General features: G+C 33.6%; 1 pseudogene; it reads right to left on the bottom strand.

Moving 5' to 3' along the window:
• Positions 1–3,749: 3,749 nt before the first annotated feature.
• LOC101719753 (acyl-protein thioesterase 1-like) lies at positions 3,750–4,334 on the bottom strand (annotated as a pseudogene).
• Positions 4,335–6,298: the final 1,964 nt, after the last annotated feature.

Here is a 6,298-nt window from a genome sequence, read left to right as displayed (position 1 = left end):
TGACACTTTAACTTCTTCCTTTCCTATCATTATTCCTTTTATTTCTTTCTCTTGTCTAATTGCTGTGGCTAATGTTTCAAGTACTATATTGAGCAGAAGTCATGATAATGCACATCCTTGTCTTATTCCTGTTTTTACTGTGAAAGTTTTAAGTTTTTGACCATTTAGTATTATGCTGGCTGTTCGTTTTTCATAGATAGCCTTAGTTGGGTTGAGATAATGACATTTTATTTCTATTTTCTGTAGGTCTTTTTTTTTAAAATCATAAATGGATGTTTGATTTTGTTAAATTCTTTTTCTGCATCTATTGAGATGATCATATGGTTTTTGTCTTTGGCTCTGTTAATATAGTGTATTACATTTTTTGTTTTATGTATGTTGAACCATCCTTGCATCCCTGGGGTAAATCCAAGTTGGTCTGGGTATATGATCTTCTTGATGACACACTGTATTCTGTTTGCCAGTATCTTATTGAGGATTTTTGCCTTTATGTTCATTAGGGAGATTGGCCCATAATTGCCTTTTTTGGATGGGTCTTACCCTGGTTTGGGAATCAAAGTAACACTTGCTTCTAGGAATGAATTTGGTAGTATTTCATCCCTTTAAATTTCACTGAAGAGTTTAAAGTGTTGTGGCAATAATTCTTCTCTAAATATCTTATAGAATTCAACAGTGAAGCCATCAGAACCTGGGCTTTTCTTTGTTGGTAAATTTTAAATTACCGTTTCAATTTCACTGATTGTAATTGGGGTGTTTAGAATTTTTATGTCTTTGTTCAACTTTGGTAATTCATGTATATCTAGGAATCTGTCAATTTCTTCTGTGTTTTCCATTTTGTTAGTGTACAGTTTCTTGAAGTAGGTATTGATGATCCTCTGGATTTCTACTGGATCTGTTGTGACTTCTTTTTTGTTCTTAATTGCATGGATCTGAGCCTTTTCTTGCCTTTTTTGATAAGGTTGGCTAAGGGTTTATCGATTTTATTTATTCTTTGAAAAAATCTCTTCAAGTCATTGATTTTTTGGATTGTTCTCTTAGTCTCCATTGCATTGTTTTCTGCTCTGATCTTTATAACTTCCTTTCTTTTATGAGCGTTTGGGTTTGTCTTGCTCTTCATATCTTAGAAGCTTTAGGTTCAGCATTAGGTTGTTTATTTGAGCTCTCTGTTTTCCTGGTATGGGCATTCACTGCTATGAATTTCCCTCTTAAAACTGCTTTCATTGTGTCTCATAGATTCCTGTAAATAGTATTGGGATTGTCATTTACTTGTAGAAACTCTCTAATTTCTTCTTTAACTTCCTCTGTGACCCATTGGTTGCTCAGGAGAGTGTTATTCAATTTCCATGTGTTTGTGGGGTTCTTGTGGTTTCTTATGCTATTGTCCTCCAATTTTTGGTCTGGTAATATACAGGTGATATTCCTTTGCATCCATTTAAGCATGCCTTATGAGCTACCATGTGGTCTACTTTAAAGAATGATCTGTGAGCAGTCAAAAAGAATGTATATTCTGATTTTATGGGGTGGAACACTTTGTAGTCATCTATTAAGGCCATTTGTTCAAAAGTTTGGTTCTTTTCTATTATTTCATTGTTGACTTTCTATCTAGATGATATGTCTATTTGTGACAGTGGAGATCTCCCACTACTACTGTATTACTGCTTATTTGGTTTTTCATGTCCCTTAATATTTGTTTTGTATAGTTAGGAGCACTAGTGTTTAGTGTATATATATATATATGAATGTCATCTCTTCTTAGATTGTTCCCTTTACAAGGATGTAGTGACCTTCTTTGTCCCTCTTAGTTTTAGTTTGAAATCTACCTTGTCTGCAAATGAAATAGCTACCCCTGCTTTTTTGTGGGTTCCTGTCACAATGAGAACTGTTTTGTATCCTTTTACTTTCAGTCTATGAATTTCTTTTTGAATTGTGTTTCTTGTATATAGCGTACTGTTGGATTTTGCTTTTAAATCCATTCTGCCAGTCTATTTGTCTTTTCACAATGAAGTCAGAATTAGATTTTATTTCACATTGATAGAAACTATGAAAAACATTTACATTGTCACACATTGCAGCACAACATTTCAACAGGATATTTGCTGCTGTAAATAAGATCTTACTGATTTGTAAAACTGAAATAAGTCTATAGTTCTTCAGGGTAAAGCAGAATGACATAGTAAATGATTGTTTGAAACTTTTAAATCGAGATAAACATGTGGCTTCATTATAAACATTCTATGTAGTCTATTACCATATTATTTCCATGATCAATTTGCACCATAAAGATGCATTCTTAAAATTGTTGTGCTAAGTTGAAATACAGCAGAAATTAACATAGTTCAGAAATATTAAGCATATATTTTTGCTACATTTTAAACGGTATGGTAATTATACCTTATTTATTTATTTATTTATTTATTTATTTATTGTTACTGAGGATCAAACTCAGGACCTTGTGCTTTCTGGGCAGGCAGCAGAATCACTGAGCTAAATCCTGGCCCTATACCATATTTATAGGATTCTGATTAACGTATATTATCCCAAAATTTGTTTTCAAATAATTTTTTACTATTAATCTGGAAATTTTGACTATTTAAAATCAAATGATTTGTTTTATGTTTGCACAAAGGGCTGATTTTTAAAAATGATTTGAAGTGAAAATTTCAAATAAGATCATTGGCAGACAAAAATAAAGCAATTTTTTTCTAATGGATTGTTTTCTACAGTAGTTGGTTTCAAACATATGTACAGAAAATAATGCAGCAAGGAGACTCAACAAGGAATTACTTTTTAAAATCAGTCTTAAATATTTCTGTACATTAAAGAATATGATCTAATTATTCATTCAACTTCTTACTGAAAAAATAAGATTTTATCATCCAAATTGAAGATTCTAAATTACTAAATAAGTCTCAATTTGAAATAAAGTATAATCATTTGAAATATATAAGTAGTTTAAGTAATGTTTGGTTTCTTTTAAAGTTATAGAGATTTCAAATATCATGTATCTGTAATTCAGAATGTAAAATTACAGCATGTGTTGACATTGCATGTATATGGCAGGGAGGCAATATATTTGGTTTGTTATGAAGGATAATCATGAAACTTTTTTTCTTGAGAAGAGAGAATATTAAATAAAAATACTATCAAGAAAAAGAAAAACTAGTCCCCCAAATAAAGGGGCCATAAAATGAAAAAAGACATGTTACTCTTTACTGACAAAAGCATTATCCCTATTATCAAGAATAATGTAATAACATGTAATTCTTATGTATTACAATCATTATGTGCAATGAACATATATAGAAAAACACAGACATTGCCTGGTGACTAAGTAATTTTGGAATAAATCCATACACTAAGTCACAGCATGCATAAATCACTTATACCTAAACTGTTCATTTTACCTGAACAAGTTATCATTAGCATATTGTTAATTTTTCAAGTGAGGTAATAAAAAAATCTTGTTGCAGCATTGTATTCTTTTATTGAATTATTTTTGGGAAAAACAACCTAGCTACCTCACCTATTTTAATACTGGCATGTTCTGGATCACATTATACAAATACATGTATAGAAACTTAAAAGATCATAAATTTCCCATAAGGAAATGTTATTTATTATATAACATTGATGTGTATTTGCAAAACATTTTCACACTGCAAACATTAGAAGTTTTAAGATTGGGAATGGGAAAAAGTTTAGACTCTACTACAATGATGCTGGTGTACTTCTAAACAAGGCCTCTGTAGTCAGTCAATTGGAGGTAGAAGTCTATCAATGAATTGCTTGACATCCATCATTTTCTGTTGACATGAACTATGTGTCATACCTCCATGCATTTTGAAGATTACATTGGCTGGATATACCAACAATTTTAGTTTTTCAACAGTAAGGGAAGCAAACAATAGGGGAACAAAAGGGCTGAAATCTCCATGGGACTGGAGAATAGAAATCTCTTTGTTAACATCACTGATAGATCCCTGAGAAATGAAGCCCAAAGTGGAAGCCAGTAACTAAGTGCAGTGACACCTGCCAGTTTCTGCTGAGTGGCTAGAGCAGTGTATAAAGATAAAGCTCCTCCTGGAGAAAATCCTCCCAAAATAATTCTGTTAGATGGAATGTCATTCTGCACCTCTTGCTCTATTAAAGCTTTTACATTTTTTGCTGCCCATTTAATTCCAGGTTTATTCTCCCGAGAATCTGGTGAAAGCCCAATGATATCAAACCAACAAAAAATAGCCATGTTCATATTTAATATTACAGGCATAACTGGTGCATGTGGGCAGATATATTTGATATGTGAACTTCTGATACCTGCAAAGGCTTCTGCCCATCCATGCCCAGTATCTCCAAATCCATGAAGGAAAATAACCATGTCAGTGGCCTTCTAGGCAGTGGGCATGATGGCTGGCATCAGAGCAGACATATTATTGCTGCACATCCACTGGCTTGGCAGACAGCACAATGGAAGTGGAAGCCAGTCTATTTATTTTGATTGGTGAGTTGAGGCCATTAACATTGATAGTTATAACTGATACGTATTGACTCATCCTTTCATGATATTTTACTGTTATTGGCTCTTATATTTTTTATTTTTTTCTCCTTTCCCTTTAATTTCTTGCCTTGCCTAATTGCTTTGCTCTGTTGGTCCTCATGGAGTTGTGACTCTCATTGTCTTTTCCTAGGCTATTGTTTAGAATTGTTTGGAGTGCTTGTTTGCTATTCATGAAGTTTCTCAGGTGTTCTTTGTCGTGGAAGTACCTAATTTCTCCATAAATTTTGAAAGACAATTTTGCAGGATACAACAGTCTAGGTTGGAGGTTATTTTCTTTTAGGGCTTGAAATACTTTGCTCCAAGTTCTCCTTGACTTGAGGGTTTTGTGTTGAAAAGTCCACTCTGATTCTGATGGGGTTTTCTTTGTGTGTGATTTGTTTCTTTTCTCTAACTGCTTGTAGAATTTTGTTTTTCTGTTGAATTTTCTTTGTGTCTAGGTGTAGATTTTTTTGATCATGGCTAGTTGGAGTTCTATATGCTTCACTTATCTATAAGTCAAATTTTTTCCTCTGTTTGGAAAGTTTTCTGACATTGATTCTGTGAACAGATTTTTTAAGTCATTTGTCTTTTCTTCTGCTTTTTTTGTGGACTCTTATCTGTCTTACATTATTCTTCTTTGCATCATCTAGCAGCTGCTGGATGGGTTTGTTAAGGTCCCTTACTAATTTTAAAAATCTCTCTTTTCATGGTCACTAAGTGCAATGTTGTCTTCTATATTTGATATTCTATCTTCTCATTCATTCAATCTGCAGTGAATACTTTCAATAGAGTTTTTAATCTCCTGAATACCTGTTTGAATCTGTCTCATGGATTCCATTTCTTTCCTATGCTGGGCATTCATGGCTTCCATCATGGTCCTGAGCTCATCTATTTTTTTGTCTGTTTTTGTTCTAGAGCCTCTAATCATGCCTTTCACTCTGCTCATCATCTTTGTAGTTATCTGGGAAATTATTTCTGTTTTGAATTTTTCTGGAGCCTCATTCATCTGTTTTGTTACTTCCAGTGCTATCAGTTCAGGGTGTCCAGGTGGTTGATTATCATATTTTTCCACCTCATTTCCCTGAGAATTTGCCTTTGGTGAGCTGGAAGTCTGTGTTTGTGTCCTGCCAAGGTGTCTTCTCATTTTTAATTCTGTTGTTGGTGCTGTTTTTTGCTTTAAATCCTGGGCTTATACTCCAATATTTCTTATTTTGAATATCTTTATTACTGGTATTTAGAGCCTCTATGGAGTGATTGCTTCTCAGAGATATATTTCGGGTATAGCTGGTCTTTTTAGGCTTTGAGTCTCTAATGACTCTTAGGCAATCTCATTTTCAGTATACCAGGGAGGACAGCTGATTAGATTAAATGTGACACATTAGCCCAATTGCTACATCAGCATTAACAAATAGTTTCAAACACAGCTTGTAAAATGACAATTTATGGTAGCAATTAATCTGTCACCTTTGACCATGTGAGGTAGATCAAAATAGAGGATCAGCTCAAAATATGTAGTAAATAAACCCTTCAATACAGCAAATTTACCCTTCAGGATAAGCATTTAGGAGGGGTTGGGGAAGGAGATATGGAGAGATAGAAGGAGAGAACAAGGTTAGAAGTGAGGCTAGAGTACACAGAAAGGTCTTGCAAATTTTGGGAGACTGTTGGAGACAAGAGGAAAAGACAGAATGAAGGAACAGAGACAAGAGCAGAACAAACAAAGAGCCAAAGGGAAGCTAAAAACTGTCACCTTCCTGTAAGAAT

The sequence above is a fragment of the Heterocephalus glaber genome, unplaced genomic scaffold (assembly GCF_053883595.1).
Source record: "Heterocephalus glaber isolate CG9 unplaced genomic scaffold, H.glaber_assembly_v1.0 deba00000896, whole genome shotgun sequence".
Lineage (NCBI taxonomy): Eukaryota > Metazoa > Chordata > Mammalia > Rodentia > Bathyergidae > Heterocephalus > Heterocephalus glaber.
Note: the sequence above shows the minus strand (reverse complement) of the source record. Positions and strands in the feature narration are given on the sequence as shown.